The 27528-nt window shown below is 37.2% G+C and overlaps 3 long non-coding RNA genes across 4 annotated transcripts in view; 2 read left to right on the top strand and 1 right to left on the bottom strand.

Moving 5' to 3' along the window:
• The first annotated feature begins 599 nt into the window (after window positions 1-599).
• The window catches only part of LOC135288721 (uncharacterized), a 56436-nt gene continuing 29507 nt past the window's right edge, over window positions 600-27528 (top strand). The window contains exon 1 of the long non-coding RNA XR_010351699.1: window positions 600-1081. This is a non-coding gene — a long non-coding RNA (uncharacterized LOC135288721). The remainder of the gene's footprint in view (window positions 1082-27528) is intronic.
• LOC135288712 (uncharacterized) lies at window positions 9006-17166 on the bottom strand. 2 transcript variants are annotated; one of them, XR_010351690.1, is made up of 4 exons: window positions 17055-17166; window positions 10909-10996; window positions 10305-10460; window positions 9006-9179 (listed from the first exon to the last, which is right to left on the bottom strand). It is a non-coding gene; the product is annotated as an uncharacterized LOC135288712 (long non-coding RNA). The 2 variants fall into 2 exon arrangements; XR_010351689.1 differs by lacking the exon at window positions 10305-10460.
• On the top strand, window positions 21006-21880 carry LOC135288706 (uncharacterized). The gene is made up of 2 exons (XR_010351686.1): window positions 21006-21147; window positions 21617-21880. It is a non-coding gene; the product is annotated as an uncharacterized LOC135288706 (long non-coding RNA).

The raw sequence follows: 27528 nt of genomic DNA, 5'->3' as shown, positions 1-27528 counted from the left end.
GGTACTGGAACAGGTTGTCCAGAGAAGCTGGGGATGCATCATCCCTGAAGGTGTTCAAGGCAAGAATATTGAGCTTGGTCATATATATGGAATATGTCCACATAATGGAATATGTTCCAGCCTGTTGTAGGGGGACTGGAACTAGACAAACTCTTAATGTCCCTTCGAATCTAAAACAAACTCTGATTTTATACTTACTTCTATGTGAGTTTCAATCTAACATAGTTCAGAAATGCTGCACTGACTTTAGAAGAGATCGCATGCCTAGGAAAAGCTACTGTACAAATACTGAAGATCATAATTTCCTGACAAAATTGTGATAGTCTCACCTGTCAGCATTTGTCCTTTCCTTACATGTGAGAGTCACTGACATCTCTGTTTTGGCAATCAATCCTTGTCAATAACATACCTTAACTTTAGTTGTTTTTTTCAACCTTTACTCTTTGTTCATGCTGCCTTCTTCTGTCCTTTAAAACATGTCAGGTAATAAATATGGTATAGCACAGTGGGTTTTGGATACCCTATTCTAATGCTGAAATAAAAAAAACCCCAAACATTCTGGCCACTTTTTAAGTAGTTTCACCCAGGTCAGGTTGTTGTATCGTGCTTTTTGTTTTATTAGTAGGTTTATGGTTTGATTTGTGATTTGGTGGTTTTCCTTGGTGCTGTTTTCCTTTTGTTTCCGCCTTTTCCCAGTTATTTCGTCAGCTAGTTTCTAGTTTCTATTTCTCCAAACTTTACCTGTTTATTGAAACCGCTTTTCCTCCCTTGGAATTGTATTGGTTCACTGCCGTTATCTCTGCCTAGAATTTTTACTCCCAACTCTCCTGATTTGTTGAAAGTTGTGCCTACCCCTGACCTTCCTCCACATATAAGTCTTTGTTTGCCCCTTGATCGGGGTCCCAGGAGAGGAAAAGGGGAAGTTTACCATCAAATAAAGTTTTCCTGGGACCAGTGTCCGCTGCCTGTGTTTTATATTGCGCCGAAACAATTGACAACTGGGATTCAACGGAGCTCCAGGGGGAACCTGCCGCCCCCCCTCTCTTGTCATCAGCTAGCCGGGGAAAGACAGTGGCATCAGGTAATTAAAAATTACAGGTAACTATGCAAATTTATGATCCAAGGTTCTCTATTACTTGCATTGAGCTCGCTGCAGGTTCAGAATCCTCAGAATATGAGGCAATTTGATTTTTCTCTAATGCATAAGGGATGTAATAAGTATTTCTCATTATCACCTTAGCATTCTGACTCACGCCATTCTTGAATAGTGGCTTAGAGAAAGGGATGACTTTGTATGTCAATGGTCTTGCACACTCTATTGACAGACACTTTCCAAGGACTTTCCTCAGATTGGAATAATAATGCACTGAACACCTTCACCAAGAGGACAAAGAGTTGACAGGTGTCAAGGAGAGAGGGAGGCTGATGAGACATCTGCACATTGAATTATGTACCTGCAGGAAAACATGACTAGCTATATCACAGAAGAAAAATGTGAGGTTTGATGAGGTGTAAATCATTTGTGTTTCAAACTCCTGGGAAGCAGCAGTAAGAAAAAAAGATGTAGTTTCGTCTCAGTGAGCAGGAGAATGTGATACATTTACAACAGTAAACAAGACAAAATTAATAAAGACATTAAGAAAAGACCTATTAGAGCTGAAGTTGTGAGCAAATACATCCATGAAGTTTTATAGTCTGTAAAAGTGATATGAATTGCATATATAATTACTATTTCTGTTAGCATTTCACACCCTGTATCTGAATTTCAAGGTGATTTCTAGCAAACAATTAAATTGTTCTTAAACACAATTTCAGTGAAGTGGTGTTTTGGTACCTTTGACTGTCTCATCGAGCAGGGGTGCATTTTGTCCTTGTTTTGATTTTGAATATATTAGTCAGATACGCAGAATCTAATTTACTATTAGATTCTGTCTTCTAACACACTATTGAAATGAATAACTTTTACCCTTAACTTTCACTCTTCAATTTCTGGTGTAAGACTGAGGAGAGAACAGTAACAGTGACGTGATTCTTAAAGTCTCCTGCTGTCAGAGGTAAGATGATGCAAGACTCACAGTATCCTAAATATAGATCTGTTTTCCTCACTGATACTAATTTTTAGAAAGACTTTGCACACAATTGCTCACAGACCCACTCCAGCCTTCCGTTTCTTTCAAAATGAGTCCCCACAAGGATAATAAACAATGACCAGCTTCTTTGAAGAGCTAGGTCTCTGAGATGTCTCAGATTTTTCCATCCTTGCCCTCACGTTTCCACTGGAATGGATAGTTAGACTCAAATTCATTTGCTGAAACATTGAATGTTTTTAGGCATTTTTATTAAACAGTAAAGATCTGAGTAATGTTTCTCAAACACCATTAAATGGCAAAGTAGACATATACACGTATAGTTACAAAATAGTGCCCTACAGAGGGTTTGAAGGATGAGCATGAGTTGACTTCTGGAAGGAACTTTCTCTCAAGAACCAATAACGTCCTGACTTCAGTGTTCATCTGACAACATCTATAACTTTACGTGAGGTGTGAGCTGAGTAGTTTACACATTTTTTTTTTATACTATGCATATTGAATTATGTCAGACCAGAACAACCCTTTAAAGTCATGGATTTATTTACTTAAGGTCGACAAGTTTTTTGTTAGTATTCATTGTAAATCATCCCAGGAGCCTGTAGCCTCCAGCAATTATTTAAAGTTTGAGATGCAGTCAAAACCTGTCAGTTTTATTCACAGTATTTATTAATTTTCTCCTGCACTTTTATATCCTCTTGCTTTTTTAATGATGTTAGATGAACCATTCAACTGAGCCTTCATTTTACTTTCAATCTGCTTTTTTTTTCCCTCTGGTCCAGGAGGTTTGTACAGCCAATACATCAGTTTTAATTTCGTCCTTTAAAGTGCTCAATAACAAGTAACTCACACGGTGATCAAACAAAGAAGCACACAGCTGCATGACACACAGTCACACTGCTATGCAGGGAGCAGAAAGACCCAGCTGCTCTCCAACAGGTGGAGAACCAAATACACTATCAGGGCAGGACAGAGACCTTGATAGCTGAGGCTCGCCACCCCAGACAGGCAGGACATGATCTGAGAAAGGTGATCAGGGCTGCCCAAGGGTCCAGATCATTGGGTAAGACCATGGGGAAGAGGCAAGTAAAAGGTCATGCTGTGAACAGAAGCTGGGATCAGGTCCAGTGATGGTGGCCATGGCCCAGTGATCATCATGCAAGCACATAGTGATGAAGAAGATCCGAGGTGAATCTGAGAAATCAGACCCAGGGATCGGGATCTGGACCAATGGGATACATGGCCAGGCACAAACAGAGCTGAATTGAAACATTTCTTTCTGATAATGACATGATAAAGAGAAAACCCTCTAATAGCTAGCTGAAGATTATTTGTGTTTTTAAATTTAACTGCCAGCCCTAATGAACAAGGGTGATATTTATTTCAGCATGGGGCTGGAAAGACAACTCAGCTAGAAAATCCAAATGATCATTGAAATTTTTCTATTTGTCAGCTTCTTAAAAATTACAAGTATGGGTGGTATTGCTGTGCTTTTGTTGCACACTAGGATGGAAGAGAGAGGGAAACAGGGTCATCAAAAAGCACTGCTCTGAGCAGAAACCCTGTTGCAGACACTTTCATATATGCTTATGCAGAGATTGAAATTGGTCTGCACCAGCAGAGAGAGAGAGAAACAATGCAGGTTCTTTCTTGAACTCAATGATACAGGACTGGAAACAACTTAATAAAACAGAGGTTTTAATAAGATTCCAATAAAATAGTAGGGTAAAAAAAGAAATACAGATAACAATTAAATTGAACATCACTCTAGATGCCAGGAACCCTCCTTCTGTGCAGCATTGGATGGGCAGATTTTATCTCTGGAGGGGTTCTTCTGTTGGTGGATGGGTGCAGTGAGCTAGGAAACTGACATGGAATTAACCCTGTGGATGTTGGGAAATGTTTAGAGAAGCAAGTGGTAGGACTGGGCAGAGGGAAATGAGATCTAATTAGTATCTAGATCTTTCTTTCAGTGTCTGTGGGAATCCTACAATGTGGGTGAAAGATGTCAAAGAACTTCCAAGCCCAGCTAACAAGTTTGGAGACACATTTGCACTCAAATAAATTGGAAGCCCAATGCAAATGAGAAAATATATGACCTTTTCTGTCACGAAATAAATTATGAAAAAAAAGCCACTGGCATGTTGATCTAAGGTTTGTCACTTTTATCAGTGTAAGAGTGACCTGATTTATAATAACATATAGATATTTATCTTTGAAATATTCATTTGGATATTAAAGTGATTTATGGTGTTAATGGGGAGAGACTAAAATTGTAGTTCCATAAGAAGGTAGCTAAGAACAAGATGATGAGGATGATGATGATAATAATAATAGTAATAACAATAATAAAGACTTTAACAGCATTTCAATATTTTCTGCATTTTTTCATTTGTGGTGTCACATTTTGTAAACATTTTTTTTTTCAATATGTTAGTAAACTGCTTTATAAATCACTATAGAGGGTTCTCACCAAAAGAAAGAAAGAAAATTGATCTTGATGCTGTACAACAATAGCAACGTAGACACTCTGCAGTAGTCACGCTTGATTTCTGTCCCCCCATTTCTCTTACAATATACTATTTTTGTTGATTAAAGAGACAGTGTTATACAAAAAGTGACTACCCTAAGAAAGTACAATGTACAGTTCAGCCACATCTGGGAAAATACACTATACTTCCTTCTTACTTTAGAGCAATTGCCAGTTGGTGATTAGGCACTGATCTCTTCTCTCTGGTGACCAGCGATAGGACCTGAGGGAACCTCATAAAGCTGTGTCAGGGGAAGTTTAGTTTGGATATTGTTGGAACCCAGGACACCCTTCTGGGTGCCCTGGATGTCTGGGTGCCTCGGAGAACCTGGCAGAAAGCCAAAGACACTTCGGATTTCGATCTTAACCTATGGAGCAAATTGCCAACTTTGTATGAAGAATTACAATTCACAAAACTTTTGCAGCATAATAGTAGTTGTCACAGGGTGGAAAGTGGAGTTTTGGGGATTTTTTACTGTAGGGGTCTAGGAGGCAAGATGGAGGGACATGGGTGTTGTCCTATTCTTCTTCCTTCTTCTTCCTAGCCTCCATCTTGGTGATACTGGCACATTTAGATTAGTCTAGAGTAGAAGTAGACAGTCTAACATAGGTGATAGGTATGGGAAAATAACTGTAAGTAAAGTGCATGTAGTTCATAGTATAAAATGTAGACATCAGCCCAGAGGTGGGAAGTGTGCCATTGACAAACCTCCTAGACAGAACTCGGTGGGTCAGAGAAAAAATATTTTAGATAAGAGACAATAAACAGCCTTGAGAACCAGAGCTGAAGAACTCTGACTCTTTCTTTGGCCATCAGGCTGGGAAAAAAGGACTCTCGGGTCATCCCAACAGGGAACCTGAGAGGATATTAGAAAAATATTTTGGGTTTTCCACCCAGAGAGTGGCTAGGGACTGGAATGGACTCCCCTTGATGTATCATGGTTTGTTCAATGGTGTTCTGAACTATGGTGCAATGTCCCTAGTGAAGGGCACATAATGCTTTCGAGGGTAAAAAAGCCCTTTCTGTAACTTGCTGTAGATGATACTACTAGACAAATATAAAAGGTCTACCCTTTTCATACTTGACATCCATCTTGTAAGTATGTTTAAATGGTTCGTAATTCAAGAGGTAGTCACAATATGCTAAGAAGAAAGGGCTTATTAAGCTTAACCAAATATATAAAAATTAATTGTAACCACTCTGCATACTAAACAGCTTCTCATGTGAGTGTAGCTTGCTAGAAAAATGATGAATGTTCAAAATGTGCCTTGATTCCAGTGGGCATGTGAAAGTCGTAATTCAGCATAAATTAAACTAACTCAGCAGAAAAAAACTGATTTCTTAAGCTGACAAACACAACCTACTTCAAATTATTAATCTTTCTCCTTAGCAGAAAACCACCAAGTATAGTGTAAAAAGAGGTGTGGCAAAAGTCAGTTAAAGAAGAGAATAAGACAGTAAATTTGAATTACTCATTTGAGACAACACAAGGAGCACCTTCACCTGCAAGAAATTATTTTAATCTAAAAAAAAACTCATAAAAGAAAAATAAATTTGAAAAGAAATGACAAATTAATGGTCCTCTTACACTTTACGTAATTGGGTGGACTTACAAAGTAATAGGAGAGTTGTAATTAATATCACACCATTATAAAAATTGGTGCAGTCAAGGACCTGAGAATTGAGTAAATGGCAAAGTTTTCTCCAGTTTTTCTGCTCTCTGCTTATGGCAGAGAATTTTCTCAGGTGTTGCTCATATGGCAACATTTCAGTTTCTAGACGATTTTTGGTGAGGTTTTATTCTGCTGAAATGATATTTGTTCCCTAGATATTTTGTATGTGTTTTATTTGAAAAATGATTGCACAGTGTGAAAAACAGTTGGAAGTATCACTTCAGTGTGAGAAGCCCAGTTTCCATAGGGAAATAGGTATTGAGTTACTGGTCTCTTAAATATTTGGCAGTTTGATGCATATTTCGAAATACATAAAGGTAGAAAAAAATCTCTGAAGTTTTATGTTAGAAACCTGTCTTCTTAAAGATGAGGGTTTTACTGGGAATTTTACCCAAAGATTTCCTCCCATTTTTGTTCTCCTCTTTGAAACAGAGCTTGTGATGATAATTGTATTTTCTTTTCAAAGACTAAAATACTGTCTTTGTTCTTTTAAGGGGGAGAGGATATTTGTTTGTTTGATTTGTTTTTTTAACAATTTAATGATCAAGACCTTCAAGGTAATGCCACACAAGCCTAATTTTCATAAGGTCTCCTGGGAATTTTTTTTTTCCAAAATTCTCGGCGACATTTAAAAATATCTTCTGAAATGCACTGGGTAGAAGAGCTTGGATTAGTGTAACTTCTTGACTGCAACTGAGCCAGAGGTCAGTAATCACATTGTTTATATCCTCTCCTCCTTTTTTTTTTTGCAATTTATCTTTTCTGTTAGTACTGTGAAGTGCTTCATATAAACATATGGTACATCTCTAGTGAAAGAGAAACCTGCTCATCTTAGAAAAAAATTGTGGTTAGACGGCTGCCTAACACATGGCCAACATTAGGGCAAAGTTTCTTGATTCAAAACAGCAGCTTGAATTTGGGTCTTCAATACCTTTGAAACATACAATTTACTTTGCCCATTTATTTCTGATACATTCTAGAGTTATCGTATGTTTTCCAAGGAAGAATAGAAATTTTTTAGTAAATAAGCATATTCAATGAAGGAAAAAAAAATTAACCACGAAATGTTTAGATGATTTGATCTAAAATTCTTTTGCTTATTAATTGCTTTCTGACAGCTTTACATATCAAAGAATGCTCAGAATTAAAGAAAACTATTTCATTTCAGGTAAAAAACACCCGTATTTCCCTTACATCAAAATATTTCCCTACCACTTCCCAGTGGATTATCAGAACGCAAAAATTAATATTAATTTCACACAAAGAAGAAGCAAATTTTCACTTTTATGAAGCATCAGGAAATGTGAAAGCATTTATTCATGCTTCTTTCATTTTTTAGTGGTTTTTTGGTGGTTTTATTTTCTTTTTTTTTGTTGTTGTTTTTTTTTAGCCTTTACTTATATTTCTATTCAAAGACTATCACAAAATGATCCTAAACATTTTCTTCCAAAGGCATAGCTGTGTGTTCTTCACTTTTATTTATTTGGATTCTGTAGTTTTTCATACTGAGTTCTGGTCAGGCAGAAGCAGCCAACAGGACTCTTTGCTATAGTTTACAGCCTTTCTGAGTTTTTTTTAAAATTTGTTTAAACACAAGTATATTTGCACAGCTCAATGCAATAGAATCGGATTCAGACCACACAGGGAGGTTAATCAGGCAGAATCTTAAGATGTGGAAGAAATACTTCCACTAACGTTCATGGGGCTTAGAGTCTTGAAAGAGACCTGATGCAATGACAGGGGTGACAGCCCTCATGGGCAAAAGTCCTGTTTATGCAAACAGCACGCAATCGACCGCTGCGATGACATGGGTGCATTACCTTCTTCTGTTCAGTCACCCAAAGTGACAAAAATTGGCACCAGACACGGGTTCTGAGAGGTTCATAAGGCTGGATATAATGGATTAATTTGACTTATATCTACTGTCACTCAGAGATGTAAGCCTATCAAGAAAGAATTAAAAGCGGTGAGCTGAAAATTTATGACAGTGAGGTGAAGAAAAATTACATTTTTTCAATGACTGAAAGGACTACAAGGAGGAAAGAAATACTTCATAGACCAGACTTTAGACAATGCTAGTCACGACCTTCACAGAAACCTGAAGACCCCCAGAATTATGGTTGAACAAGGCAAAGGTAGACTTGAAATCTACCCATGGCTTTGATTCACTTGCCCATTTTCCTGTGGAAACTGGTTCTACATAATATCCTTGGACACTCTGTGCTTTCCTTGGGGGTCCCTGCAGCAATGCAGAGATGTTCTCGATACCTGTATAGTCAAATTCTTGAAGAGAACTTAAACAAAGATTATAATGATCATTCTACACCTTCCTCACCTCCCCAGTGCAGCAGTTAGCAACATCCCTCAGCTTCCAACAGAAGAGCTTCTAAGAACTGTAGCTATAATTGCTCGCTTGTACCATAATAAATTTGCTGTTGGAGAGCCAGAGAAAAGACACAGAAGGAAAGGAGGCATTTAGGTGCCCAAACCCTGCAAAGCCCTTTGGGCCAGAGAGCAATTAGGTTAAACATGAAGATGTTCATCACCCCAACAAGATGTCTAAAGATGTCTTTGCTGGCCAGACAGAAGGGAAGAGTCTCCTTGCTGGAAATTGCTGTTGAGTTGCTGTCTTACACCAGCTCCAGCCAAAACCAGCTACCCTGAAAACTCTGAGCACATGATAATTCCCAATGAGGTCCCAACTAGACTGAGCATCCTGATTAGCCTTGTTTTGTTTGTGGCTTTTTTAAAAAATTATTTTGTGTCTTGCCATGGTGATTTCAACCTTGAAATGTTGAGATACTGCTGATTCTCTCTCAATCATCCAGATTGCTCAATATTGCTGTGATTTCAAGAATCCATTGCAGACTGTAAGAGCAGATGTCTACCTACATGTTAAATACACCAAACAAATCATTAAAAACCGCATTTCTCTGTGGAGGTTGTTGCACAACAGACCCTTTTGAGTCTGATGTAATAATTTTCCCAAGTTCCCATTTAGCAAATTTGGTATTCAGTGAGTTAGCCAGCTGCAGACTTCTTTGTAACATGTTAACATTCCTGTGGCATCTAAAGGTGCACAATAAAAAGCAACTATACTGCATTATTGCTATTTTACTTCTAAGTTTTGCATGTACGCATGCCAGTAAATCTATTACTAGATTTATATAGTTTAGCTTACTGTATTTAAGACATTTTTTAGCTATCTGTCCCAAATTCAAATAAAGAAAGAAAACCTACATATTTACTGAAGCAAATATAAAATCCACCTCAAGGAGGTTGTTCTTTTTTTAGCTTAACATCTGGTATGTGGATTACATCTATTTTCATACTCACACATTCAGAGAAAAACACATTTCAACATTCCTTGGGCTGAGTTTCTGGTACTATTTTAGCATGTGATATTCTTCCATATACAGGTTTTTATCCATTTTCCCCCATATATTTCCTATGTGATTTTATTATTTGATTTGAACAACAAATACGAAATATTGCAAGATATAAAAAACCCCCAAACCTCGTTTAAAATAAAGTCATATGCTCTTGTAATAACTCTGTAACACATTCAGGTAAATTGGAATGTAAACTTCTGCAAAAAATATTCCTATTTTTTATAAGTCTGATATGCTTTGTAGACTTGGAGACACCTGGTTTTGACATTGCATTCCAGTTTATATATAATACAGTCATGTGTTACATGAATATATTGAACAGAATCACAGGCATGTGATCTGCCAGTACCTCCAGTATGCCTTCTGCTGCTGAAATTTTACCATTCTTTCAGATTGTTTCATTGTCAGCAGTTCTATAATCTAAAAATATACATTTGAAGGATTCTTTTTTCAGTACTCTTAGAACTTTCTTGTTCAGCTGCTCATTGCTTTGTTTCAAACCAGAGCTACCTCCAGTAGTCAAACCTTTTCTGTCTTGCCTGTTTATACCAGTCTCAGCTATTATGACATTCATTTATAGCACATAGCAAATTTTACATATAAGCTCAAATTGCCTCTTACCAGACAGAGAAGTGTTCCTTAAATCCATTGGATTGTGGAATGGCAATCTGGCACAACTTGGTGCAGCTTTTAAGAGCATTAGAGCTCTTCATGGCTGGGTTAGGTGACGCTGAGGGCTCCTTGATGGTCTCTGCCATGGCAGACAGAGCAGCTATCCTGGAGTGCAATACCTATCTTTAGTTAGAGGGTGTACTGGAAAGGAACTATCCAGGTAGAAAAATTTTAATTACTCTATATATTAAGATTATCTGAACAAATCACAGAAATTAATCACAGAATAGCCTGAGTTGCAAGGGACCCAGAAGGATTATTGAGCCCAGCTCTTAAGTGAACGGTCCATATAGGGATTGAATCCATAATCCTGGTGGTTTTCAGCACTGTGCTCTGACCAACTCAGCTAAAATGGAAGATGTTCCCTTGGAAAGCAATGTCATTGAAAACTGTTTAAGGAGCACAACTGGTGTTTTAATTTAATTTAAGGAGAACACAATACTTGGTGGCATGAGGAAGGAACACTGAGATGACCTACTCTGCATGGCACAAATAGAAAATATATACTTCTACCTTGGATTTGAGGCTACATTACCTAATCTTCTAACTTTACCTTTCTTTATGGAATTAATGTTTGTGTCCCACAAGACCAGCAGTATGACTCCAGCCTGTCTGCCGTTACCTCAGGTCCAAGTTTTGATCTGAAAATACAATTAACCTTTTTTTAAGCAATGATTTAATTAGCTAGTGATGACTAAGTTTTAGGATGCAAATGCAGGTCATATTGCAGAAAACAATTTTAAAAAAGGGCAATTCCTAGACTATGTTCATAGACTTAAAATTTGTTCAGAGCCTATCTGGCTGTGACTGCTCAATGACCCACAAAAACGTAAGAAAGCTCATAGGAGATGTGGATGATGACATGCTCATGAAGCTCAAACAGGGATGTAGGGAATGGTAGTGGCTACAAAGCAAGCTGAACTCACCACAAAAAGGACTGAATTGTTGTCTTCTGTATGAATGGCTACATCATTTGAGTGGATTTGCGCAGTTGGTCAGAGCATGGTGCCAAGCTTGTGTGTTCAACCCCTTTGTGGGCCATTCACTTAAGAGTTGGACTTTATGATCCTTGTGGGCTCCTTCCAACTCAGAATATTCTGTGATCCACTGTATGAGTGCAATGGATCAACTGGCTGTACTAGTTGTGTAAATCAACCAATAGTACCATCTGAATGGATCAGCCACTTTTCTGTCCCTTGGTTAATAAAAAGAGCAGAAATAGTCACAAAACTTTTAATAAAGTACCCAATACTCTGTGAACAACACAGAGGATAAAAACTGAACAACAAACAAAAATTACTTTGATGAGAATAACAGACGTGATCTGGATTCTTGTCATATACATCTTGCCAGCAGCTGAGGATAGTGAGCATATTATTGAGAATTATGTTAATACTGTGGTTCTACTATTTATTCCAGCTCTGTACTCTGATTGTTTGTACTTGTGCTGTGATTCAAGCATGTTGCTGTATCACCTTGCCAAATCAAATTTCCGTTCAGTATCAAAAGAGATTCAAATCAGTAAATTTGATGTTAGACTTTAAATCCTCATTGTGTGGAGTAGCTAATACAAATTGACCAGAATATTGGACTCTGATGCTAATACAGGTTTTTCAGATCATCACAGACTTTGCTTTGTTGCTGGTATCTATGTCCTGTATGTGTCCTTGCTTTGTGCAGTTTTTTAAGCCTATTGAATGTGGACATTTCCACAGGTGAATGTACTTAATTAATGATTCACAGCAATTCCCTCAACTTTTCAGTGTTTTCTCCAAAAATCATCACTCACTGAGCCAGGAAAACAGGAGTATATAACAAAGATACATTGATACTACAGTTTTTGCCAAATTGTGTAGATTAATAATACATAACTTTACAATATGTCTGTATTTGAAGGACCTCTCATTCCAAAATATGAATCCCTGCCCAGAAAGCTTGTACAAATGAGTCTGCTATCCATGTTTCAAGAAGATTGCTGAAAAAATAACAAAAATTAGAAGATATACACAAGCACTACTTGTAGGTTAGCAGAAATAACAACAAATGGCTTATCTCAGGCTTTTTTACCTTTTCTAGGTTTCAGTTACGTGGTTGTATTTTACAAATACTTTAACAGGTAGAAAAGACTAGTTCCCAAGATGATTTTTAACCTTATGGAGAATAGTACAGTAAAAGCCTTAAGGCAAAGAAGTTCAAATTAGAAATATTCCATAAATAAGTTTAACTGTACACATGGTTGTCCAAAGGCACAAATTCTGAAGGCATTGTGCACTCTAAGCCTTTAGAATTCCTTGAACTGAACTCAGACACCCACCTAGAAAATGTATTTTGGGCAAAGAAAGTTTATTGTTCTCAAGAGGGAGTTAGCTGAAGGAAACATAGTGGCCTGTTATTGCTGGACACCAAACTAAGTAGCTGAATGGTCTCCACACTGTATGAATGTATATTTATGTGGTAAAAGAGATGCATAAACCCATCCTAGAAAAAAAAAATAAACCAAAAACCCAAACTAAAAACCAAAAAACAAACCTGAGATAAGTCTGACATTTTTCCTTTAAATTTTTTGCTGGCATTTAAAATATGGGACTTAGAACTATGAGTTCACAGATTCTAGTCTCCTGTTTAGACATGTTGCAGTATTTTTCCACAATTTTGGAAATAGTACCAGCTATTCCAACTTTAAGTCTGTTTCACAGCCTCACTGCTCTTCTGACTGAATTTCTATTCCTGATCTGTACGTGGCCAACTTACATATTTTCATTCTCATACATTCTCATAGTGTTGTCCTTCAGCAGGCTTCTGTTGTCAGTGAACCTATCTGTGTAGAATAGTAATAGCTTTATTAAATTCTCAGATTGGTGGGCCTGCAAATTTTTAATTTTTTTTTTTGCCTTTTCATGTAATACATGCTCCTGTCCTGTTATTTATGCCAGCAGTCCTCTACATTTTTTTCCAGTCAGAGATCATGCATATTGAAAGATGATTGTGTTGTTTTCTGTGTTTAATTACATTTTTTTTCCTCCATCACTTCTCTGCTTTTTCATCCTTCTCTATTCCCTGTTCTGTGATCAGAGCTATTTTTTGTTCTGCTTTTGCTTTGATTCATTTAAGTTTTTCCTTTTTCTCCATCCATTCTAGCCTGGTTCCTCATCCATGCTATGAAACTGAAGTTTTAGAAGTGCCACTTCAAGATAAATCAAAGTGGATAATTAGGCTGGAATCTTATGTCCTACCGTGGCCAGTGACCATAAATTTTGTTACACTGCAGAAATTGTCCTAGTAAACTAAGATTCTCGAGTTAGAGAAATCTCTGCATTTCTCAATGCAATCAACTTTTCTCCAAAGAATCAGCCATCCATTTAGTGAACTCTTGTCAACTTTACTACAACATTCAACAGGAAAGTGTCTCCTGAGTTTAGCTATACGTTATATTTTCTATATTACTTTTAAATCTTGTTGTATTTTGTATCACCTTGTTCCTATACAGGAAGAGACACTGAACAGCTGCTCACAACACTGCTCTCTTTACAAAACTGAAGAGTACTAGTCTGTTTAATTTGGTTTTTTCAGTTTCAGTTGTTTGCTTACTCTTCTTACTCTTTTGTTTTTGAAATCTGCTCCATCCTTTTTTTGTCAGAGAAGTATTGGAACTACACAGGACACTGCAAGAACAGGTGGATATTTCCTGTGTACCTTAATACTGTCATGTTTTCTGCTTTGTGATTTTACTTTCTGAGCAGAGGGTAGTGGTAGTCTATTTTCTATTCTTTTTCTGAAATGCTTTGAAGAGCTTTTTTTAAGTCCCAGTAATCAATTACCACTCAGCATGTACGCAGAGTCAATCAGGCTACATACAATATACGAGTTATTTTTTCTCTCTGTCATTTTACACTGAATGTTATTTTACACCTTCACTCTTCTGTACCATCTAGTCTCATAAGATCTTCCTGCACATTCATTTGTTGTCTTTAAAATCCAAAATATCGGCTATCAAACTCTGTCACTTTATTAAGCATTCATGTGGTGATGCAGAGTGTACTCCACTTATAGGTTCCTTATATTCCAAAACCTGATAATTGATTCCAATATTTTAATTGTTATTCTGTCGTGTGAAGGAATTGTTTCTTATTCTATCATAGGATAAATTTTTGAAGAGCATTTGGTGGCTAACCTTTTTAAATACCCTTTTCAAGTCCACACAGACTTTGTAAATTGTATGTCTATCACCTCTTTATATGTTTTTTCTGGAGATAAATGATACATAATGGAACACTACAAAACTTTTCTAGATTTCCCCAGTGCCCAGAATCTACTATGACTTCTCTAATTCCATCTTTTTATCATGATTGCTAGTAATTTTACTGTGTAAAGCAACAGATGCACTGGTCTGTACTTATTAGATTCCACTAATATAAGGAAAAATTGGCACTGTATTCTGGTTTTCTGGCTATTTGAGCCTGGCTTACTTGTTCAACTACTTTACTCTACAGTTTTTAAGAAATGCCTGAGTGAAAATTGTCTTTAGCCAGTCATTTGTAGTCACTTATTTTTGTTTTCTTTGAACAATCTATTTACATTTCAATTTGAAATTTATTCTTCTATGACTTACCCCATGCCACGGAAAAACACTCTGCAATGGTAACCTTCATTTCAGCTTCTAACCCCAATCACAAGGCCCAGAGCCTAACACAAACTCCAATCACTAACCCCATTATAAACCATATCCTAAGAAAAAAATCAGCCCATAATTAAAGCCCTAATCCTAAACCAGAACCAAATCCCTAACCTCTAACACCCAGCCCCACATTCCTGCTGTAACACCAAGGCCCTAAATCTAATCTTGTGGATAGCATTAGAGTTAGGATTCAGTTTAAGTTTGTTTTTTGTGTTAATGCTTCATCTCAAGCTGAGGATTTGTTTTATTGCTGGGGTGAAGGTAACAGAATGGCCAAAGGGTATTGCCAGGTTTAGTTTTAGGGTTTGAAATTATAATTATGGGTTTGGGCAGAGCAGAACTAGAGTTTGTTTTAGGATTAGTTTTAGAAATTATGTCTGTGCTTGCACACAATAATTTGGATTATGGTTTGGCTTTATGGTCGGAGTCAGGGTTCCTCCAGTGCTTCAAAAAGGTACATTGAAGGTTTGTATTATGATTCATTGGTATTATTCAGATTTGCATGCAGTTCTGATTGAGTTTCGCTTTAGTATTTCAACAGGGTTTAAGATTAAGGTTGTTCTTAAAATCTGGATTTTGTGCTTGAGTGTGGTTAGTTTTGGGTTGATGGGTGGGATTAAGGTTAGGTTTAAATTTGGGTTAAATTAGGTTTTTGGGTTTCTGTTTAGGGTTTTGTTTAATTATAGGATTAGAGTAAGAGTCAAAGAGATTCGTATTTTGTTTTGTTTAAGCACTAATGTTTATTATTAGTGATGCTTTTTAGGGGTATTTATGATTAGAGAGATTACGTATTTTTGCATTTTTTGGATTCCAGCAGTTTAATCAAAGCTATAATGAGTTGGAACTTTTCTGTTTCAGTATTGACATGCATTTAGAGAAAAAAACCACACCAGTTAAAATATTGTTATGGATAAGAAAGTCAGATATATGCAATTTGGGTTGAGCAAGATATATTTCTCAAGTACATGCCTAGGTGCTGTAAACATTTTGCCTATATTTTCCATTAGGCCCAGTTAATGAAAAGTTTAAGCAAAAGAACGCTAACTTTTGGAGGCACTGTTATTAAAGAGATGATGGTATGATAAAGCCTGCATCAACTCAACTCAACTGGAAATGCAATTGATGGCAAGGACCCAAGCAGACTATGTGAAGTTCAATCAAGATATTATCCAGCCTGCAGAAATCTAAGTTAATCACATGAAATCCCTTCTGTCTTCAGGAGGAATACAACCAGATGACAGCAAAACTGAAATCGTGGCCAACATAAACCATCAGCCACTAACATAATCAACAAGAACATAACATTTCTGGAGACACTTGTAAACTAAAAGAACATAGCATTTCTGGAGATGCTTGAATTGATTAAAGTTTTGGTGTAGTACATACTTGTAGAAGAAACCTGGACTGCTGTACAGGATTTATTGTTTTGTATCACTACATTTTGAAGAGCAGTTATAAAATATGCAGCAATAAACATAGGTAACACTCTTAATTAATCAGGATACATATTTCCAGAAGCCTAGTTATCATTCAAAAAATGGGATTCTAAAATGGATTAGAAATTTGCTTATTGAAAGACCAAAGTCTTTTATTTCATGTATATGCTTAGATTTCCTGTCACCCAATTTATTACAAAGGAATAGTGGCTACTGGATTTGCAAGAGGTGATTTTTTTTCCCTCTTTGAGAATGCAAAAAGGCAGATTGCAGCATGACATTTAGCAAACATTTCTGTGACTCTCTAAATCTCTAACGGCTCTACTGAGCTTGAGGCAAAATACAAAAAGTACTATCCACAACTGAACATCATCTCACCTTCAGATTTGCAAGGCATGGAAATAACACCCCATGATATATGGAAAAAATGCTATCTGTAAGCCAAGAGTAAAAGTGGAGAATAAGCCACAGCTTTTGGTAGTGCTAGGTTTTGCAGAAATATTCTTCATGAAAAATTGCACCTAAATTTTCCTGTCGTGTATTAAATATACACATAGAGAAGAGCAGCCACTGTGGTGTTATACAAACCTCTGGTATTGATGTTTATGCCTCCTGAGAATGCAGATTTTACAACTACCACAGGATGCTGATACCATCACATACTTGGTCGATCTACACACAGACACTGAAGCAGTGTGGATGGCTTACTTGAGGCATTATGACATCAGGTCCACACAGACCCCTTGGACCTCTCTCCATACAAATCAAGTTGAAGTGAACTGTAGTTTACCTAAGACATTTTTGCACAGCAAAGATTTAAGAATGAATAATTATTAATTCAAGTACTTACTATTTGTTAATTAACACTTTAATTCTGTTTGCTCATCAGAGAACCTTTACTTAGAAGGACTCTTTCACAGAGTGCAAAAGCTTGCTCGGGGTCTGGAATGCTAAAATTTGTGTACAGGCTTTAGTAATTCTATATCTCATAAGCAGTGTTCTGGTTCAGCTTAGTGGTCAGGATGCTACTTTGTGATTCTGGTGTGACTGACACTGCAGATATAAGAAAATTCACTCAGATTTACTCCACATGATTAAGGGGAACCCTCCCTCTTTCTTCTTTTATTCACTTCTGAACATTTCTGAAGCAGTTGTTGTTATCTCTCATGTACCAGGTTCTGATAATTGGCACTTGCTGATGCTGCCCAAGACAACACAGAGTAAAATCTGCAATGGGACTTCTGGTTCAAAGAGCAGATGTGGGAGTTAGCATTGCATCTTTAGGGCTACTGCCTTGGACAACTCCATGAGTCCTATGCTTTGCCTGAGCCCATGGGGAAGGCCCACTCTGTGCAGAAGACACGGTCCACATACTTCCTGCAGTGTTTCACCATTGTTCCTTCTGATAGGTCCACCCTTAAAGATTGTAGGGTGTGCTGAGAATCAAAGATAAAGGTACTCTGTCCTCTACTGACACATACTTAGAGGTGGAAGAAACCTGCTTTCATACTGGTTTCCAGAGTCATTCTGCTAATTCTAATGGAATGCAAGCAATCCAAAATTTATAAAATTCAGAGAAACTCTCATAGACTGACATTCACCTGACTGCACATAGAATTTTTCAGCATTGCAATATGCATTGCAATATGCAGTATGAGACAGTAGGTGTTTAACACTGTCAGTTGTTTGGACTACTTTTATTGTTGGGTATAGAGAGTCTCAGAATTAGATTCTTAAGATTTCTCAATATCCTTCCTAAATCTATTAGATTTACGAAGGATATTGAGATACTTGAGCGTGTCCAGAGGAGAGCAATGAGGCTGGTGAGGGACTTGGAAAATAAGCCCTACAAGGAACGTTTGAGGGAGCTGGGGTTGTTTAGCCTGGAGAGGAGGAGGCTTAGAGGTGACCTTATTGCTCTCTACAACTTCCTGAAGGGAGGTTGTAGACAGGTGGGAGTCGGTCTCTTCCACCAGGCAGCAACTGACAGAACAAGGGGACACAGTCTCAAGCTACGTCAGGGAAGGTATAGGTTAGATATTAGGAAAAAATTTTTCACTGAAAGAATAATAAAGCACTGGAATTGTCTTCCCAGCGAGGTGGTGGAATCACCATCTCTGGATGTGTTTAAAAAAAGACTGGACATGGCACTTGGTGCTATAGTCTAGTTGAGATGTTAGGGCATAGGTTGGACTTGATGATCTTAGAGGTCTCTTCCAACCTCATGATTCTGTGATTCTGTGATTCTGTGATTCTTCTTATCTGAATGTGGGTTTCCAACATAAATCAGATAGTTTCTAAAAATCTGTCTGAAGTTGTAGCAGATGAATCTCAACCCTAATGTTTCCAGGACATCAGGTTATCCTCTACATTATTTCATTTTATAAAGAGTGATGTGACGTCATTTTAAATTCATAATTTATAATTCCCCCCAATTTATCAGAGTTTCACATCCCAGGAAGTTTTTACACCATTTTATAAGGTATATATCCTCTCCTATTTTAGCTGTATTTTTGCACAAACCTAATCACAAAAAATATGAGCCCTAATGGCATTTTTCCAAGTCACTGGCCTAGTCAGATTTTCATAGTAACTTTAGAACAAGTCCTCAAGGGATGACAGCCCATTGCACTGCAATTGTCCAAGACTGGTTCCTACACCCATGGACAATTTTGTAAGCACATGTTTTCCTGCATTAGAATCTGTAAGTTTTTCTGCCTTGGTGAAATCTAATTTGCTCTTTCAATTCTATACTGAAAAAAACATCTCCTTCCAGTTGTGGCCAGTGTGAATGTCAAGATAATTTTAAAATAATTAATTTGGATACACTTAATTAATCTTCTTTTTCTACTGATTTAAATCAATGCTTTAATCAAAGCTTTAATGGTTGCAAGGGTTTTCTTGCTGTAGCTGGTTGATGTGAAAGAGAGTTGACAGCTTATGGTTCCAGTGCAGTGTCAGGTCAGAAGCTGGTACATATTCCCTCTACTCCCACATCAGACATGTGTTAAATTACTACTTGTAAAAGGGAATCTCTTCTCATGTTATACCTGAAATAGGGTATAAGAGCAACAGATGTATGGACTCAGCACTCATAAGCATGCACTGGAGTTCTTGGACTGCTTTATTTTGTATGATTTTCTCTTATATCTAAGGATCAGATTTACTGCTAATGAACTCGTCAATAATAACTAGCATGATGGTAGTTTCATGGCCTTTTCTTTCCAAAGTGTTCGTGTTTCTCTAGGCAATAAATTTCACATGCAATGGTCATATCACATTTAACACGCTCTGGTTTAATCTTCTGCCTGAGCTGCTTATAAATAGAAGGTACTTTAAGGCATTGTGATCGTATTTGCACCAAATTTATAAAGTCATCTGACAGTGAAAAGTTTTTTGTGGAATTTGTTTTCTTTGCTTAGGATCAACTCTCCTTCATACCTTGTCCTTCTTACTGTTTTGGGGTTTTTCCTGGGCTACTTTTTACAAAACTCTTATTAATTATATTATTGCTGATGTTATTATTAAAGACAGCAAAATAACTCATGCCAAAAAAACCATCCAAGGATTATAACATTTGTTTTCATTTTTGAATGTAGATATGGTTTGTAAGTGCAAAATACATGTCTTATTATATTTTCATGGAATTCTTCTAAGTAGTTGTCTTAAAATATTAATTTTTTTTTTATGTGTAGACAGTCATAATGGTTCCACTCAAGCTTTTCACTCTGTCTGCACAAATTAGGCCTTCCAAAACATGTAGAAGTAGCATGTAATGAAACATAGCTGTTAACAATTGTGTCTTTCAGAGAAAGCTGCATGCTAGATTTAGAAATATTGGGAGTTCCTCAGTTATTTCTATACATTGATGAACCATCATTCAAATAAACAACTAGTTCAAACCACACTCATTCATTTTTACATTCACTTGTGGGAAAGTTTAGCAATCTGTGTCACTTATAGATCTCTAGAGATATAGATGTCTTGAACAAGCACAATGTAATGCTTTTCATTTTAGGTATATTTCCACCTTTTTCACCATAAATGTTCTCATCCAAAAGGTCAATAAATGTTCTAGCAAGCATTTGGTCTTAATGATATAAAATTATAAGATTTACATTTATAAATATTTTTGGTAATCAGTGATGTGATCACATAATGTGAATTAGTCTCTTCCTGGCTTGTGAAAAAGAATGTTTTTCCTTTTTCTTACAACCATTAAAACAATACTATAGAAGCCAGCGGCATGGCCAAAACTCTGTGGTTCCTCCAGACTCCTTTTGGGTTAACCAAGCAAACATTCCGTGATTCCATAAAGTCTGGACACTTCATTTAGCAAAAGGTAAATTGTCTCTGGCATTAAGTCTGCCTCCACTCACTGTGAAAGCTTCCCAGAGGATAAACTGAATGGTGAATGCTTTTTGACAGATAGAATTGGGCAAGATGAATCCCAGCTATGTCATGCCCCAAGATATTCACAATAGACATTTGTTTTATAGGGCTCTTGCAGCTTCACAGATTCTTCAGTGATCCCACCTGGTGCTGGATGTTAGAAAGAATTCTTTTTCTAACATAGAACTTGCTTATCCCTTTGCTGTGGTTTAACCTTCAGGCAGCTGAACACCACAGAGCTATCTGGTCACTCTGTCCCACAGAGATGGGGGAGAGAACAGGAAAACAGGTAAAACACGTGGGTTGAGATAAAGACAGTTTAGTAGGATGCAAAAGGAAAGGAAAATGCTAGTAATGATTAAAGGAAAGTATACAAAACAAGCAATTGCTCACCAACCACTGTACAGCCTGCCCCAGCCCTAGGACAGCTCTCCTGACAACTCCCCTCAGTTGGACTGTTCAGCATGATGCTTTATGGTGTGGAACATTCCTTTGTCCAATTGGGGTCATCTGTTTCCAGCTGTGACCCCTCCCAGCTCCTTTTGCACGCCCAGCCTACTCACTGGTACTCCAATATGAGCATTTTCCTGGCTCAAACCTTACCAAGTACAACACGAGCCCTGTTTGCTGGTCTTGCGGGTTGTACTTCTACATGTTTCAGGAATAGTAACTTTCAGAGCCTTTCCTAATGGACCACACCATGTATATGTGACACTGTTTAATTGTATCTGAATGAAATCAAATTGCATTTTTTTCAGATTGTTTCTTCATTTCATCAAAATCAGCAGCTCCTCCCTTGCTCTTGCAGTTCTCCCTACTTTGGCACTGTACTTTTTCAGAGCAAAATGCAAGCTACCTGCCTGGGCAGACTGAACAGTAATCACTGTTCGAAGAGGAAGAAATCTGTTCATCTCCCTGTTTTTCTGGCAGAAACAATTTTTAGCTATTGTGTTCTTTCCTGATGAATTGGCCACTTTAGTTTCAAACTCACATCTTCCCAATAAAAAGACTGGCATCCATTACTTCTATGTGATCTTTTGTTATGATTTGGGATTCACAGCTTTTCTGATGATTCTAATAAATGATGGTGACAGAGGAAAACAAAATTGATTTCTAGACCACTCTAAGATATCTCAACAAGACTGAATGGACAATAAATAAGAAGAAATAATTTTTTCAGATGGCAGGATGTTAGTTAGACTGTGGCAGATGGAGGCTTTTCAGAGTCCCAAACATATCTGGTCAGGTAAGCAGAAATTGTGACATCAAGTGGGGTTCATTGTTGATACATATCAGTTCCAGAGGAATATTGACCACCAAATATATTCATGGACTCTAGATTACCGGTAAGAGGTAGAAAGAGCTGTGGGTTGCTATAGGTTGCAAATAAAAAGTTCTAGCTCAGCAGAAAATCCAAAGATCAAGAAAATGAAAAAAGACAAGAATAAACATAGAAAGGTTAAAGCAACTTAAAACTATTATGTACATTGAAACACAAAGTACATTAAGAAGGAATTTCTCATCAGATAATTTTCCCAGTGAAAAAAGCATCCTTTTAAAAATGTATCAAAAATTAACTAAGAAAAGTAAACAAGACTCAGAAAATCTTTACAAATAAAAAGTTTTCATCAGCATTAATGAGTGTAAAGTACTGTAGTCTGGACCAGTAAATTATTACACACAATTACCAGAGTGTTCACAATGTTATAAATCAAATTGTTGGAAAGCTCTATAGCAATATATTTCTTATCTCACATAAAAATACTGCAATCAGCCAGAACCTTTGGGAGAAAGTATGAAGATATTCTGAGAGGTATTTTCAACAACGCTGTGAGATCTGAGCCAAGTCCTATGAAGGTGAGGCAGCAGCGATGACAGTACAAAGGAATCTGATAATGTGAGGCAAACACAATCAGCCTGAAGCCTATGACTGGTTCCAGCTGCCACTGCTCTGCAGAAAGTGACTCATAACCAAACCCACCCATATCCTGAGAGAAGATTAAGAACTCACCAGCATTTCCATCACTGGCACCAGGGAGAAAAGGGGGATACAGAAGTCTTTGCAAAGGAGGAAAGAGCATACACCAAATTACTGCTCCCTCTGATAGTACAGAATTCTACCGTAGCTGTAGCAGTGTGTGTATGTATCCTCTGGCCAGCACATCTGTTGCTCCTTAAAGAATTTAGATTCCTGTGCTGCTGTGGGTTGCTGTAGACATGAATCTTCATTTAAAATAATCACTGTCTGATTAATGCTCAGGAGATCACTGATCTGTATGGAGCAAAGAGGAGATACTCTTCCTCATGCTCATTCTAAGGGAAAAAGCTTCCACTCACCCTCCCCAGTGCAGGTAATGGAGCATGGTTCCTTGCAACTACTCCAGCAGTACCAGCAGCAGAGTTGTTACTGGAAGCAACTCAAAAAAGGACTCAAAATGGAGCCCCCCCCCCCCCCATATACCTAGTTCATTCTTTTGTTATTTTTCTCTGTCCTTTTTAAGGTTAAAATGTCTGGTTTTATTCAAGAAGAGATTTTCATGCCTTTTCCAGCAAAGAGACTGGCAAACTGGAAGCTGTTGGAAGACTGGAGAAGTCTGTTTAAATGTTGGAGGTTTTGTGCAAGGAAGGAAAGGGAACTTGCGTTATCCCCTCTCATGGTTGACGAACAGTGGCAGTAGGGATGACAGCTGGATATCCTGCAGTTATATACACAGTTCAGTAGTGATTGATCACTTCCTGATGACTAGAAGAGGTAAATCTACATTCAGTACTGTTCAATAATCCACAAGTTTAGTATCAAAAGTGAAAGGAAACAAGAAAAAAAATCCCCTCATATTTGAGGTATCATGGCAGTTTCAGTCTAATCTATTCTTAGTTAGCATAACATATGTATTTACAGGGTACATTTTTTAGCTGGAAATTGAGAGTGGAAAAATATAAACCCATTTCTGTGACTTCAGTTTTCATTTACTCAATTACATTAAGTAATTTTGCTTATTGTTTAAAAATGACAACCAACTCTTTAGCTGCTTTGATACTCTGCACTACACAGATGAGAATTTCAGCTAACAGGCAAGGAAGAATGAATTAGTTGTTTTTGGTCATTGGGGTTTAGAAGTAACTGATCCTTCCTGCATCAAAACCTTAAATGTCAGAACACATGTGACTGAAGTGTCTTCATAAATACATAAAAAATGGCTGTTAAAATTCACTCGGCCAACATTATTTACGTTAGTAGAGGGGATAAAACTATCCATTCTACTTTAGTATTTTGTTGACATTTTAGAACTTTTAGGAATGTTTTATTCTGTGTGAACACTGCAAGATTTTCTGAGGTGTCTTTTTAATTAAAAAAAATCCCAGCATATGGCTTTAGCAAGAGCCAACCGAAATAATGTGCAAATGTGTTTATGTGTGGATGGCTGTATTCCAAAGTTCAACAGTGCTAAATTGGCAGCATTTTCTGAAAAGATAAGATTTACTGTTTGGAAACAGGATGAAAGTTTCAGCTTTGCATTCCTATCACTAGCTAAAAAAAGATCAGTTTGGTTTCCATTTGCTATTTTAGTAGTGCTTTATTTACTTTATTCCTTTGCTGCAATTATATAGGCATAGCGTAATACTGTCTTCAACATCAGTGTTTAAGAGGTAAAGCTTGCACAGAAATGAAAGCATTAGAGGATGAAAACTTCAAATATATGGGTCAGAAAAGTGATATTTCTCCTATTGACACAAATGGTGCTCTGTGGAAGAGCTGTGCAGTCTAGGTTTGCTGAAGGCTGTTGATGATGATAGACTGGATTTAGAAACCAGTCTGCACAGCCTTTGATGAAAAGTAGACTCTGTTTCTCAAAAATCATGCTGTTATTTTGGTAACTGTTTCACTTGGTAATGCCTAATGCAAACTGCTGCACTATACAAATAATGAGGACATATTATGCCAACAATTAGATTGTCTGCAAAATGGTCTAACTCCATTTGCATGATAATGAGATGGCCCACAAAAAGCAAACATGCCAGAAAATGAGACTTTATGTAAACTGTCTGATGCTATGTGCTGGTTGCAAATCTTAGAGCAAGCCTTTTTTTTGAAATTGGCTAACAACTTTTACTAAGTCAAACACCACAGACAAGCATTGCAATGAAAAACAGAATACGTAATCATTTATAAATCAATCAGGAAACAAGGCAACAAGAATTTTTTTTTTTTAATAATAAGCCAAGAATGTTAAGTCTATAAAATTGATTCTAGAAGAGGAAAGAATGCTTTGTTATTTTGTGTGTATGTTGAAGGCAGACTTCAGCTCTCTTCTGAACAAACAGCTGTGTCACTACAGGTGCTGCACCACCCACTGATTTTAGGTGGATATAAGGATAGAAAAGTTGCTTCTCTTCCCCATCAAATTTCTTCCCTTATGCATTATTAAATAGAAAATGCATGCAATCTCACCTTTCTAAGTGTCGTAACATAGGAAAACCTTCTTGTCTGCATTAGAGAAAGAAGGGATTTTCTAAAATGCTTCTTGGTTTTGTCAGTGATTTCTTGGAGGATACATGTCACTCCTAACTCCAGAGCAAGGAACCTTTTAATGGAGCAAGGGACAGAGCCTTGAAATATCCAAAGCATCATAAAATGTATCTCTAGCTTGCTTACCTTACATCTTAATTTTATGGCTGATATTACCAAATGAAGAATGGACTCTATCAAAGCTTGTGCAAAATGCAGCTCGCTCTCAAAGAGCCTACCCACATATGTACAATGACCTTGGATATAAACTCAAAAAGGGAACTACTTTAAAAGCATACCTGCAAAATTTAACACCAAAAAGCTAGAAAGTTTCTGAAGGATGATTCCCTATGTAGATTTCACAGCAAGAGTGCCTGGGTCCTGGAACAGGCTGCCTGCTGGTTTTAAAGACATTGTCAATTTTAAAAGCTCAAGAGTAAAAGATCCGGAGCATCCTGTCCTAGTGATTAAGTTGGCTCTGCCTGGAGCAGAATGCTGCACTGCAGAACTTCAGAGGTCCCTTCCAAGCCAAATTATTCCATGATTCCAGGATCCTTCCTGTTTGTGTGTGATCTAAATCTATAGACACATTTTGCTGCTAATTTTAGAGCAGATGCCTTCCTTGCCAATAGTCAGTCCGCAGCTGACTGCTGTTAGCTAAAACCTTTTTTGTGACAATCACTGACTTTGGATTATGGCCTTGCAACAGAGAATGGATCTGCTCTAGGGAGGAACCAGCTGTTTGATATGTCTTTTTATACTCGTTGAGCATGTGGCTGCATGCTTTATTTACTGAATCACATCCAAATCCCTCTCTGACAGAAATAATTAAGCCTTTTTTTTTCTCAGTGCACTTATTGCTATGATTTTCAAATACTTAATGAATTCATCTTTATAACCTTTAAGTGATACCTTTATACTGTCACAGGGAATAACAGTATTGCTTCACATTTTTACAGATGGGAAGTGATAAAGACAACAGGACAACTTGCATGTTCAAAGTATCTGTTCAAAATCCTTACTGATGTATTCAGGCCTTGAGTCCATCATGCAACCTTAGGAATGATATAAGCAAGCTTAGGAATGAATGCCATATCTAATCTCAGGATCTGCTCTGCAAAGCACATCTTTCTCTTTTTCAATAGCATACATGAATGCTCTGAAATTGGAAGGGCTGTGACATTTCATTAATTACATCATCTTTGAAATTGTTTTTGACCTTTTGTGAACCAGCACAGGAAGATCTGTGAGTGACATTCTGAAAGCTGCAGAAAATCCAATATATATCAAGTATCTAAAGTGGAATAATTTTGTGGTTTTTGTTAAATTAACATTATTCATATTGGTGGGTCAAAAATTAAAATAATAGAATGCTGCAAAATGAACAGTATAATTTTTCACTCAATTTGTGAATATAAAAGTCTGAAACAATGTCACAAATCAAAGTGCTTTTTTGAAATGCTACATTTTAATCAGTCTTCTTCAGATGTGGTGTTCAAAGACATCAGTATATGATTTCTCCTTTCTTCTTCAGCCAATATCACAGAGAAACAAATGTATGGGAGAACTAGCCATTGTCATGATAGAAAGAAAAATTGTATTTTAAGTTTAGCTAAGAAAATTATGCAAGGTGGAGATCAGTTCAAACTATCAGATTTTGCTTTGAACTGAAGCCACCTTTCAATTTTTAAATTAGGAGAAGTCAAAGATGTTTAGCGACATCTGTGGCACAAATAAATTTCTTCTAAATACCACAAGCAAACAGAAAGAACTGTGTTTCCCTCTTCACACACTCTTACACCTGTGTGCATCAACAGATGTTTTTGCCTTGTTTATTCCACCAAAGAGCACACTGGAGTTCCTCCTGCTGTGACTTGGAAGTGAATTCCTAAAACACACTGAATATGTGGGTGCACCAGAAAAGCATAGAGGATGTGTGTGGAAATGGTTGAAATCAACAGCAAAAGTATTGATTTCCATGGAGTCTGATTTCATAAATCAAGGGCAGACAGTTAAGTCTAAACATATAAGAGAAGAGGGAAAAATATAGGGAGAGGAAATAGACACAGGACTGTGCTCTCCAGTAGGTGGAGACAACCAGAGTCCCCCCAAATTCCTGCTGCTCCAAATCCAAATAAATCCAGATCTGCTTCTATGGCAAAT

Source organism: Passer domesticus, chromosome 1 (assembly GCF_036417665.1).
Source record: "Passer domesticus isolate bPasDom1 chromosome 1, bPasDom1.hap1, whole genome shotgun sequence".
Taxonomy (NCBI): domain Eukaryota; kingdom Metazoa; phylum Chordata; class Aves; order Passeriformes; family Passeridae; genus Passer; species Passer domesticus.
The sequence above is the reverse complement of the archived record's forward strand: the minus strand, read 5'-3'. Positions and strand labels throughout refer to the sequence as shown.